The sequence below is a fragment of the Drosophila hydei genome, unplaced genomic scaffold (genome assembly GCF_003285905.1).
Source record: "Drosophila hydei strain 15085-1641.00,03,60 unplaced genomic scaffold, DhydRS2 tig00000172-arrow-pilon, whole genome shotgun sequence".
Taxonomy (NCBI): Eukaryota; Metazoa; Arthropoda; class Insecta; order Diptera; family Drosophilidae; genus Drosophila; species Drosophila hydei.
Window position 1 is genome coordinate 3,952,699 of NW_022045682.1, and position 6,887 is coordinate 3,959,585.

Sequence of the window (6,887 nt, forward strand, 5' to 3'; positions counted from 1 at the left end):
TCCGAATTTCAATAAATATAGTTTAAGCTCTGATCTATTATGATCTATCTCTTTCGTCTCTCTCTTTCCATCTCTCTCTCCGCGATCACTGCACTGTTTGAGTCTCGTAATTGAAATGCTTCGCAATCAACCACCAACCGATGCATAAAATTTAAATAAATGTTTGATTTGAATTTAATTGCGAGCAGAACGCGCAGCAGCCAGATGATTGAATATATAAATCAAAACCAGCCTCAACACATCATCAGCAGCAGCAACAACAACAACTATAGCTAGCCTATCGGTTGATCAAAGGAACTCGCTGCTAATCACACGCTGCGCCAAATAGGATCTAATTTCCACACGCTCAAACTCATTTTTTATACGCGCTGCATTCAGAAAAAATAGAAAAAAATAAAAATGCAGATCCAAAATGCATTTATAGAGAGATCAGAGTGAAGTATCTCAGCCCTCCAGCCTCCAGTTCCAATTGTATCTGACGGATGCATTCAAATTTTGCGCATCGCACGAAGATAAATGATCTTTTAGAAGAGAGAGAGAAAAAAAAACTGAAAACAGGTAGGGAAAAAGAGCATGTTGTGTGAAGGGGGTTACAGGTACATCGTTGGGAGCGTTACCTGTATAGGTAACTCGATTTGAATTTCGACAATAATTAAGCGCAACAATGGATTTATTGAGTTTTTCCCTACACGATTGCTATCCATCAAACAAAACTTCTTCAGTTGCTCTTGTCGACTTGATCTGCGGTTCGAACCCGAGCCTACAATTAGTTTGCCCGCTATACGGCAGCAGCAGCATCAGCAGCAGCAGCAGTTGCAATTATCATAATTATTTTCATTCAAGCGGCGATCGCGAGCATCTTCTCCTCTTCTTCTTCTTATTCTTCTTCATGCTGGCAGCTGGTTTGATCTTTTTTTGTGGTTTTGTAGATCTTTAAATGAAATGTTGTTGGTTTTTCTGACGTTTTCGTTGAGTTTGACGCCGTTTCCTTTTGTCGTTCCGCATTTTCCATTTCCCCTTACGAAGTGCATTCAAATTTTGCCTTGCTGTTTCCGGTTTTAGAGTACTTGAAGTGGGGCCTTCTAAGTACTTTAGTAAGTAGTTAATGTGCGCTACTAATTACTTTAGTAAGTAGTTAGGTAACGGATAAGCTAAGACTTGTATAATGGATAATGGACATGAATTAGGAATTTTATTTCTTTTAATATTTATAATTGAAGAGTCTGAAGAGTTAATAATAGTCTAGATATATTTGTATCTTTAGCTAGATGCATTTATAGCTGTGTTATTAGCTGCTTATGTATTTGTATCTGTATCTTTAGTTGCGTTCATGCTTGTATTGTATCTCTTTTTGCATCTTTGTCCATATATGTATCTATGTCTCTATCATTAGATATCTATGTATCTCTATCTTCATCTTTATTTGCATCCGTGCCTGTTGTATCTAGAGTTGTACTTGCTCATGTAACTATGTTTATCTTAGCTTGTATCTCTATCAATAGTTGCATCTCCATCTTTATCTATATTTGTATCTGTATCTGTAACTGTCTGTATCTGTGTATCTGCCTCTATATTTGTCTCTATATTTAAAACTATGTACATATCGTTATCTGTATGTGTAGCTAACAATGTGTCAATGGCCCCTACGCTGTTGCTATATCTCCATCTGTATCTATAAATTTTCATATCTGTATCTATAAATTTTAGTTTCTTCATCTGCATAATTAATAACTTTAACTAAATCTTAGTCGTTTAGTGCAGCTTTATATCAAATGTATTTTTATCTTTAGTCTGAATTTGTATCTCAGTCGCTGCATTTCCTGAAAATCATCTTGCAACTAGGCGCCATCATTCCTCATCTTTGGTTCCCATGGCTGAGCGCACGACAGACATTTCGCTTGAGCAACTGAGAAAGCTGAGAGAGCTGGCAGCTCCAAGTTGGGGAACTGCAGCAGGACGTCATATAGTGCCATTTGTACATGCAGCTTGCAGCACATTTAAGGTAAACTATTGTGGAGGTAGCAGCAGGTGGAGTGGGCAGGCAGCTGCGTAATGGCCAAGTTAGTAGCTGCTCATAATGCGCCATTGAGACAAATGAAAATAACAAAAAAAGTGTAACAATAGACAATAAGGTATTGAAGTTGACAGACGAGCAGATACTCTGTAGAGTGTTCAAAGTTGAAAGCAGCAAGAATCGAAAGATTTTCTAATTTGAGAAAACCAAAAACGAAATATTGCTCAAGTTCTTTAAGGAATTTATACATATATATTTGGATTTTAAATTACTAGATTTTAAGGTTTGTGATCGAGAATATATATATCAAAATTGTCTACTCTAAATGTTCGCTTTTATCTAGTTCTTACATTCATCTGTAACTCTCCCAATATATTCTCCGCATCTATCTATTCCTTGAGCTATTCAAGGCTTCCATCTTCCCATCTATCCGTTACAGACCTGCTCACAAAGTGTGTTATGCCTTTGTCCAACTGTTTCACATTGGGTAAAAATGTTTCGGTCAAGTTTTATTTGGTTAAATTGCTCGCAATTTCCGGTCGCGTGTTGGCTCTAACTCTTCACTTTGTCTGCTTCTTACAATCTTTACGGTTTTTTGTTGGGTATTTTACAACATTGTTTTACATTAAATATATTTCTTTTTTTTGTTTTTTTTTTTTATATATAATTGCTTCACTTTAAGCTGTTTGTAGGTTTTGCATGTTAGGAGCGCATTTCCTACTCCAATTGAAGAGGAAATGGATTTGAATATGAAGATGAATGTGGTTCAAGAGTTTACGTTAATGAAGCTTATTTAAATAGTACGAGAGAGAGAGAGAGAGGAGGGATAGCCAGAGAGAGGTTTTTAAATACAATTGAGGTCACGTGTGCGTGCAAAACAATTTAGAGTTCTTCAGAGTCAAAGAGAGAGAGGGAGATAGAGATGGAGTTAGCTCATCTAAAGGGCCTAGCCGACAATTTCAATAATCGAAAGAAAACAAGATGTTTTTGCCCCCCTCGAGCAACAGGACAATTCGCTGCACCCTTTCGCAATTTTTTTCTACGACGCAGCCCCTTTTTTGTGTGTCTTGGGTCGCGGTTAAGATGGATGAAGTGTTTGACAACCCTTTCAATCTTCATAAATGTTTGGCACTCGTGTCTGTCTGCCGGCGAGTCCTTGCCAGTCCTTTTTCGCAATATTAGCCAGCTTCTTGGTCGAGTGTCCCTTGTGTCACATCTTTTTGGCTCTATCAAGATGATGACGTCGACCTTTTGCCTTTCTTTTGCTTTCCTTAAGGGTAACGGCCCAATAAAAAAAATGAAATCTGTTTAAACGCATAAAAAATTGAGAAATCTCATAAGCATGCGTTTTTGGCACGAGGCATAAGGCGCGCGGGCCACTCGTCGAAAAGGGTTTAAGGCCATGAAAAATGGCAAAATGCCGTTGTTAGCACATTGTAAATACCTCGTTTTTCACTTAACGGCTTTTTAACTACATATGTATGTTATTTGATTGTGTCCGGCATGGCAACTAACAGGGGAAGAGGCGCAACTAGCGGAAGACTTGGAAAGTTCTCAAGGCATCAGGTGCAAGAAATTAATGGAGGGAAAACTTGATTTCGAATAAATTGTAGAAAATAGAACTTTTGATTTTGTATTTACTAAATATTTATAAATATTCTTTAAGTATATATATTAAAAAAAATTGAATATAAAAGATCAATAAAAAATTGATTAAAATAATTTCAAATATTTTTTAAATATACATTTGAAAAAAAAAATGAATAATATATCTTTCGAAGTGCTTTTAAATAAATAATAAATAAATAAAAGAATAATTAAATAAGACATAAATAAAAACCAATTAGAAATAAATAAACAATGTAGTAAATAAATATTAAAAAAAAATAATTAAAATATAATTAGAAATAATTTATTTTTATTTTTCTTATTATTATTATTTTAATTTATTATTTGCTTCAATAGTAATTTCTATTACTATTATTAAATAAATTAGTAATATTAATAATCATAATAATATATTTTGGTTAGCTTTTGTTTTCCTTCAATTAATTCAAGCGCTGCTTACCTAATTTTGTTTTCAATTTCAATTTTAAAAATTTGTAAAGTCAAATAAAGCATATAAAATTAAAGTAATAAAATAATAAAAACTATTTATAGGAATTCATTTTCAATATTTTTAAGCACGTTTTTTGACTTTGTTTAGCTTTCTTTAATATTCATTGATTTTAACTTGTAATTCTCACCCAGTTAAAGCTTTATAATATTATAAAAGATACTCACCGGCTTGTTTACTGTTGTTGTCGTTGTTGTTGCTGTTGGAATTATTTCCATTAATGTGATTCATTCCAGTGGGATGCTCCATGGGCTCCGCTGGTTCCATGAATTCCTGCTTGACTTGAATATGAGGCTGGCGTGGGAGAAGGCGGCTCTCATAAGGAGGTGGACTTTGGTTGTTGTTGTTGTTGTTGTTGTTGTGTTTTAGGCCATTCAAATGGGCTACGTAAGCGGCATAATTAACAGATGCGGCCACATTTGCGGCTGCTGGCAGTTGATCATTGACTGAAGACTCGTAGCGAGTAACGCCTTTGGCAGTAATTTGAACATTAACACCTGTTGTTGTTGCTGCTGTTGTTGTTGGCAATGGAGTTGTTGCAAGTGCAGCAATGATTGGCGTGTGTGTTGCTGTTGCTGTCGCTGCTGTCGTTGTCTTTGCTGCTGCTGTCTCCAGCAGCAACATTGCTGCCGCCGCTGCTGCTGTTGGACGATGGGAATTATTTAGCTGATGCTGTTGTTGCTGCTGCTGCTGCTGCTGCTGTTGTTGTGTTTGTTGCTGCTGTTGTGCCTGCAGCTGTTGCTGACCAAGTGTTGCCAGCAATAATGGCATAGCTGTTGCCTTTGCTGCTGCTGCTTGCAGTTCGTCAGGCAGCAAATTGCGTCGCTTTGATTTATGACGCCCGTTGCTTGCCCCTTCGCCTTGCCTTGCCGTCTGCCACAACTTGTTGCTGCCTCAGATTATGATATTGACCCATGCACCAGCAGCAATTTTTTCCATGGCAATTTTTGTTGCTGTTGCTCTGGCTGTTGTTGCTGCTGCTGCTGCTGTTGCCTGTAAATGGTTGATAATTAAAAATGTCTTCTTTTTGCTGCTTCTGCTGCTGGCATTGTCAGTTGCCTGCTGAAAGCTTAATTTGCTGTTAAGTGCTTTTTAAAATGTTGTTATTAAAAACAGTTGCAGCCCTCCTGTTAACAACTACACTCAGCGAAAAATATGCAGCTCCCAAACGTGTTTTCATTTATAAACATTCGAAGTGTCTTAAGTTGTTTGAATGAAGTGTGAAATTAAGTTATTTAAAAACGAAAATGATTTGAAAATTTAATTTGCTTAAAGTATTCAAAAGACTTTATTGATTAAGTTACTTAAGAGTTGGAAGCCTTGGACTTCAGTCTGCCTCTCTCTTTCTATTTCTTCTTAGTCTGTCTCTCTCACTCCCACATTATTTGTATCTCATTCTTTACTATATTCCATTCTTCTTTCCTCCCTTCCTTTTCTTCTTTTATTTTGTCTCACAGCTAATCTGTCGTACTCTTTGTCTTCCTCATACTATATCTCTATTTCTATTTCTTTCTCCTGCTACATATTTCTGTTTTATTTTCTGCCTCGTTCTCTTATTTTTGTTCTTTCGTTCCCTCTCTAGATTTCTACATCACTCTTTCGATCTCTCTGTTTGTTTGTTTGTCTGTCTCTCTTTCTCCGTCTTTTAGTATCTTACTGTGTAATCCTCTCTCTCTCTCTGTTTGTCTCTCATCATCTCTCATTCTGTACACTTCTATCTCTCTCTGTCTGCATCTCTCTGTGTTTGTCTCTTTTATCATCTATCTCTGTATAGCTCTCTCTCTCTCTCTCTGCTTGTCTCTCTCACTATCTCTCTGCTGCCTCTCGCTTTCTCGTCTCTTGTATTTCTCTACCTACCTGTCTCTCTCTCTCACTCTCTCTCACTCTCTCTTTCTCTCTCTGTCTCTCTCTCTCTCTCTCTCTCTCTCTCTCTCTCTCTCTCTCTCTCTCTCTCTGTTTGTCTCTCATCATCTCTCTCTCTTTACACTTCTCTCTCTCTCTCTCTGTTTGTCTCTCTCACTATCTCTCTCTGTCTGCCTCTCTCTGTGTTTGTCTCTCTTATCATCTCTCTCTGCATGCCTCTCTGTCTCTCTCTGTTTGTCTCTGTCACTATCTCCCTCTGTCTGCCTCTCTCTCTCTCGTCCCTTGTATTTCTCCACCTACCTGTCTCTCTCTCACTTTCTTTCTCTCCGTGTCTCTCTCTCTCTCTCTCCCTCTCTCTTTCTGTATGTCTCTCTCTCTCTCTCTCCCTTCTCTCTTCTTTCTATATCAGTCTGTCTTTGTCTTAAGCTCTTTTTCTCTCTTTAAACTAAGTTTCTATCAAATTTAATTACCTTTCTTGAGTTTTTTCTTCAAGTGCAGTTGGCTTCTTCTTTCTCTCTCTCCTTTACCCGCTCTCTCTCTCTCTCTCTATTGCTGCTTGCACTTATGGTGTCTACTCTATCATTTGTGTTCTGGCGATTTCGGTGTCACGATAAGAAATGTAATTGATTTGCTGTCGAAACACTTGCCTTGTCGCCCCTTAAGTGCGCTTTCTGGTATAACTGACCAGCTAAAACGTCTCGATCGAGCAGTCGTCCAGCACCCGTTGCATTGCACGTGACCCACTGGGTGAATGTGAATTGCGAATGGTAAATGGTGAATGAGCAACTCACACGGCAGTCGCACTTATAAATGGTGTTCATTATTGCCTTTTACTGAGAAATTCTAGAGCGGAAGTTTGCATAGAGCTAACCGACAAAAAATAGTCTTCAATAA